Below are 6,105 nucleotides of genomic sequence, written 5' to 3'. Positions count from 1 at the left end.
CCGTACGCTCCACTCCCCCTTCCAGCCTTCCCCGCGCCAAGCGTTTGTCTCCCCCCCCCCCCAGCCTTGGCTTTGCATTGCAGAGCCCTACCCCCTCCAGAGCCCGTTTGGGGTTTGTTTTCTTTTAAAGGGGGAACCGAACATCCTCCCCCCACCCCCAAGCGAGGCAGGAATCTCTACAGTGGGAAAGAGAAACCTCTTGCAGTTTTGCTTCTCCCCCCCCCCCACTGCCCCGTAGGGGAAGGGGAGGGGGCGTTGAGAAACTAGCAAGGTGGGGGGAGAGACTTAGCGGTGGACAGGGAACCAGGATATTTTGCGCCCTTGGAAAGTTCCCTTCCAAGGCTGTGACGTTTAGTGGAAGGGTTCCCAGGAACAGGGGACGAGCCAAAGCGGGGGTGGGGTGGGGGTGTGTCGGTTCTAGGAAAGCTGCACCCTCCCCCCCCACTTCCCCCATCTGGGTGGAGGTGGGCCGAACGGCAGGAAATAAACAAACCCTCCCTCGCCTGGCGAGGCTATGGGAAATAAGTCGCGCGGAATTTTTTAAAAAAGTTTTTCTCTCCCAAGGAGAAAAGCTTGGATGGCGAGCGCCCCCGCCGCCTTTTGCCTTCGCCCCTTCCAAACCGGAGGGGCCAGGGGGCACCGCTCGACTCCCCCCCCACTCGCACTGGGCTACTGCGGGATCCACCCCAGGTCGTTACCGGTTCCCTTTTTTTTAGTCGCTTTTAGGTAGCGATCCCTAAGCGCGGCGATCCTGTGGGTGATTTCAAGCGCGCAGCCGGTGGGGAGACTTTCCTCTCCAGAGGAGGTGGCCGCGTTATAGTGATCGCGCGCAACAGTCCCAACGAAAAGAGAAGGAAACGGATCGATGGGTGTAGGAGCGAACTGCGCCCTTGGCGCATCCGTCTATGTCCTCGCCTCTCCCCCGGTTGTCATTCGAACAAAAACCCCCGCAAAGTTTCCGAGCAGGGGAGAGAACCACAAGGGGGGGAAGGGGGCTCCAAACAGCCCCTTCCCCTTCGATCCGCCTCTGCCGAAGGCTGTCGTTAAATATTCAGCGCGAAAATAATCGCATCGGGAATCCGGGTGATTACCGTCGTTTTTCAAAACCTCTGACCCCAAAGGCGGCCTCCGTTTCGCCTTCGGGTCAAAACTCGCTTCCTGTCAAAAGGGCGCAACAAAGGTTAGAGGCGGGGAAGCGCGTGGGCCCGCTTGCGTGTCTGCCCCCGCGTGCGAATGTTCAACTGGACACGCGCAACTACCCAGCCCCGCAACTTCTCTTCTAAGAATTGATGGGTCGCCCCCCCGCTTTTCGCCGCCTTTGCAACAAAAGCCCGCAAAATTTAGACGCGTGTTGGGTCAATGGGCGCCCAACGTGCGGACGCCGTGACCTCCGTTGGTGGTAGTGGGGGTGTTGTGTTACAACAACTACGCAAAAAACGGAGGGTGGGTTTCGCCTGTTTCGCAGGCCTCAGAGGGAATGCGGATATTCTGAGACGAAGTTTCGCCTTTGGCCCGTTTCCGTTCGGTCCCGCTGGTTTTAGTTGTGTGTGTTGTGTATGTGCTGTTGTGCGTGTGTGTACACATTCAGTGTACGTATACCCATCTATTTGTGTTTAAGGCAACACAGAAACTTCACAGAAGGACATTTCCGCGCGAGGTTCGCCTTTGCCCCATTTTCGCAGAATTTGCCCATTTCGTGCCAGGGTTGAAGTCGCATACACACACACACACGTGTGGATCTCTTAGAAGGTTATTTCCGTGTGTTCCCGGGAGGGGAAAAAAAAACCCCTCTACAATCTTGTGTAAAAAAAAAAAAATTACACAACGGTTCTGCCTCTGAATCCACCTTGGCAGAATTTCGCAAATTCGCGACTTGTAACGAACAACTTTCCCCAAAAAAAAGCGTGGAGAAAGCGGGGCCAAAATTTCGCAGCTGGCTGTTTGTTGTGTGTGTGAGTGTGTATGTGTGTGTATCTTTTGTACCGGATCATTTGAAATGGAAATGAATCGCCCCCCCCCCCTTTGCAACAGAACAATGCGCAACGTGACACCCGGGGGAAACCAGCCGCTTCTGTCACCGACGCTTAGAAAGAGGCGGAAAAGAGAAGGATGGTTTGTTTAAACCCGGTTTCCCTTCTGCCGTGACGCACGTGGGAACGCCGCGCCCTTGCTTGTCAATCCGTTTGTTCGTTGACTGGTTCGCGCAAAAGTCTCTCGAGATGATTATGGAACAGGCGTAGCGACCCCGAGTTTTGGACTTCGGCCTAACCCCCTGAATCAAAGAACTAACAAGACGGGCCTTGTTCCCACAACTTATTCAAGGCCCACACACACACAAAAAAAAATAACCCCACCGTTTTCCTAAAACCGGATTATAAAACTCCAGTGGAATCCGCGCGCTGTGCCCTAACGCGGCGATGTCTTTGGAACCGACCTGCTAAACGCAAGTAGGGCCGCTGATTTCACAGGACCGGAATACACGAGTGAATGACATAGATTCGCACGTTTCGGGTGGGAGGGATGGAGTGGAGGGGTCGGCCCTGTTACAAAACAAAGGGGAATTGTGCCCTTAGAAGAAGTCGGGAAAAATGTTTCAGATTGGCGCGTCTCCGCTCCTTCTCTCCCCCAGCCAGGTTTTAACAGTTCCCACGTTAAAAGGGGGGAGTTTCATTGCATTTTTTTTCCTGTGCGACCCTCCCCTCCCTGAGCTCTTACTATCCGGACGGAGGGTACCCCCCCAAATCCACCCGCGAGGCGAACATAAAAGTTTGGCCCTTTTGCGGAGATGGTTGGGAAAGCTAAGGGGCCACTGCTCTCCCCCCCCCCCCTGTGCGCCAAGCGGGACCATCTCTCTGTTCCTGGCGGGCAGGCATCTATCCTTGCAACCCCCCCCCCCCCAAAAAAAAATCTCTTCCGTCTCCATTTCTCTAGAAAAAGGTCCCTGCAGAACTTCCCACTAGGCGCCCAGGTCCAGGTTCCGAAGGCGCTGGGGTTCGCTTTTTTGCGGATCCGGAGGCCTTGAATTTGGGAAACCACGCGCACCTTCCCCGCCAGAGGAGAGGCACCCCAAAAGATCATGCGGACAGCCCAGTTCCTTCCGCGGGCCAAGCTGTCAGCCTAGGAGGAAGGGAGCGGTTTCGGAATAAGCCCTCTGCGGGATGGCGAAGAGGCGATTTTGGCTATAAATCAGAACCCCAGGATTCACGCTTCCATTCCAGAAATGCCACCCCAATTTTAGGGGGAAAGGGGGAGGGAGGGGGGCAGAGATGACAAATCAGCTTTCAGCAGAGTGGATCGCGGCCGCCGGAAGGGAGGGAGGGGGGGGCAGAGGTGCAAAGAATGGGAGGGGCGCTGGGCTTCTCCAGGCGGAATATCATCTGACCCCCCCTCTCCCCAAGCAGAGGGGACGAACGCGGCAAACGCACATCGTTCCCCGGCCCGACTGCGTTCATTTGGACCGGGAGGGGGGGTGGGAAAGCCAAGCCCGGATGACGAAATGAAAACGGGCCCGGAGAGGAAGACGGGAAGATGCGGAGGAAAAGTTGAAAGGAAGGAGGGAAACGTTTGCATGGACCGGGACGGCAAACTTTCTCGGTGAGGGAGAAATGGAGAGGAAGGAAGGAAGGAAGGAAGGAAGGAAGGAAGGAAGGAAGGAAGGAAGGAAGGAAGGAAGGAAAGATATTTATTGATTAAGGAAAGAAAGGGGGAAGAAAATAGTAAATCAAAGAAGTGCATAAAGACTAAAAGAAGGAAAAAGGAAGAAACGAATGAAAGAAGGAATGGAGGAGTCAGGAAAGAAAGGGGAAACGAAAACAGGAAGAAAGGAGGAAATGAAACAGAATAGGAAGGGGGTGAGAAGGAAGGAAGGTGGAAAGAAGAAAGGAAAAGAGATGGGAAGGAAGGAAGAAAATGGGAAGAAAGGGAGAGGAGAAGGAAGGAAGAAGATGGGAAGGAAGGGAGAAGGGAAGGAAAGAGATGGGAAGGAAGGGAGAAGGGAAGGAAGGAAGGAGATGGGAGGAAAGAAAGGGAGAGTGGAAGGAAGGAAGGAGAGGGGAAGGAAGGGAGAGGGGAAGGGAGGAAGGGAGAGGAGAAGGAAGAAAGGAGAGGAGAAGGAAGAAAGGAGATGGGAGGGAAGGAAGGAAAGGAGAGAGGGAGGAAAGGAAGAAGACAGAAGGATGGTAGAAAAAGGCTGGAAAGGAGAAAGAAAGAAAAAAAGAAACGCACAATAACAGAAAGAGCGTAAAAGTAAAAAGTGAAAAGAAAGAGTGGAAAAGAGCAAAAGGAAGGACCGCGCAAGGGCCCGAATGAAAAGGGTCGCCTGAACGCGGCTGTTGTCGCCTCTCCCTCCAGACTCCGCCCACACGCCCCAGGCCCCGCCTCCCTGTCCCCGGGATTCGGCCCAGGAGACCAGCTCGCTCGTTTCCGCCACCCCCCCCTCCTCGGAGAGAGACTGATTCCCCCCGCAGCCAACCGGAGCCGCGTCTGCCTGGGAGAAAGCCCGCCCCTCCCCGGCTCGCTCGGGGGGCGAAGAAGGTAGTGAAAAAAAAGGAACAAGAAAAGTTTGCAAGAATTGTCCCGGGGAGAGGAGACGTGGGGGGGGGGAGAAAGGGAGGAGGGAGGGGCTTCCTATTTTGAGAGCCCCCCCCCAGCTCCATGATGGATGGATGGAGAGGCAGGAAGGAAGGACGGAAGGAGGGGGAAGGGAAAAAAACCGGGGAGGGGGGTATATTTCCAAGGTCTGGCTTGCTTAACCCTGGAAATGGGGAGGGGGGGCAGTAGAGGGAAACTCCCCCTCCCCAGGGTCTGCTGCTTCCCCCCCCCCCAGCCCTGGGCAGCCCCTAATCGGCGCGCAGATGCTTTGCACGGCTAGCCCGCGTGCAAGGCGGTTGGTGCGCGTGGAGCCTGCCGTGGCAGTCACGGCTGGTCGCGAAAAGTGAGAGACGGGCAGGGAGGGGGGGGGAAGCTGGGAAAGTTTGCGAGTGACAGCCGCGGATCTCCTATCCCCCCCCCAGCGTGGGGTCTCTTGGTGGGAGAGAAGGAAGGAAGGAGAGAGAGGCAGGCAGAGGGACGAGTTTTTCCTCCTTCGAAGAATGGGGGCCTTTTTTACCTCCCTCCCCCCAAAAAAAATCCAGTCCCAGCCCAAGTTTGGAGATTCAGAAGCTGCCCCCCCACTTTTCCCCCTTCTCTCACCCCCCTCCTTGCAGCTGGAGAAGGATCCGTCCCTCCATCCCCCCCCCTTTTTCCTCCCCCCCAAAAAAGTCCAGTCTCAGCCGACGTTTGGAGGTTCAGAAGCTGCCCCCCCCACTCTCACACCCCCTTCTTGCCGTTTGAGGACCCCTCCCTCCCCTCCCTCCGCCCCGAGCAGATCTTCTCCCCCCTCCCTCAGATCTAGTGGGAGGGGTGGAAGAGCTGGGGTGCAAGGCATCTACTCCACCCAGCGAGAGGATCCAGGGGAGCATCCTTGTGGCCAGATCCCGCGATCCCACCTTGGGACCCAGCCCGGCTTCCTAAGGAAGCCAAGTCCTTGAAGTCTCCGGGGGTCCCTTTGGCAAGCAAAGAGGGGGGTAGATGGACGGGCTCTCCCCCACCCCTCCACCTCCTCCTCTTCCTCCCCCAGGCCCGGGGGTTGCAAAACGGGGCTCTCGGTTCGAAACCCGCGCTCGTCCCATCTTCTTGCATCCTACCTCTCCCCCCCCCAAAAAAAAACAGCGCTTCGCATTCGATTCGCTCCAGAACAAACTTCAAAACAAAACCAAACAAAACTCCAGCTGCAAAGAAACTAGAGGAAGAGAGGGGGGGAAGCAACTTCCCCCCCTCCTCTCCCCTTCCCCCCCTCCCTCACCCAAACAAGGACCCCAAAAGTTGGTGACGGGGAGGGAGGGGGTCCCTTGCAGCGCATTCCTATAGTAACAGGCCCGGCGAGTTGCTAAGAAGGTTTTAAAAAATAAATAAATAAACCCCCGAAACACACAACTGTATCCAAACAAGCTTTTCTGGAAGGGAGGGAGGGAGGGAGGCGGGCGATGGTCCTGCGACCTGGGTCGCCTGATTGGGCGGCCGCCTGGGAGCGACAAGGGTCTCCGCCCAATCCGCGGCTAATTGATT

This window comes from Thamnophis sirtalis, unplaced genomic scaffold, assembly GCF_051295495.1.
Source record: "Thamnophis sirtalis isolate CommonGarterSnake01/CBP01778 unplaced genomic scaffold, rThaSir2_p1.2 scaffold_14, whole genome shotgun sequence".
NCBI lineage: Eukaryota > Metazoa > Chordata > Lepidosauria > Squamata > Natricidae > Thamnophis > Thamnophis sirtalis.
The sequence above is the reverse complement of the archived record's forward strand: the minus strand, read 5'-3'. Positions refer to the sequence as shown.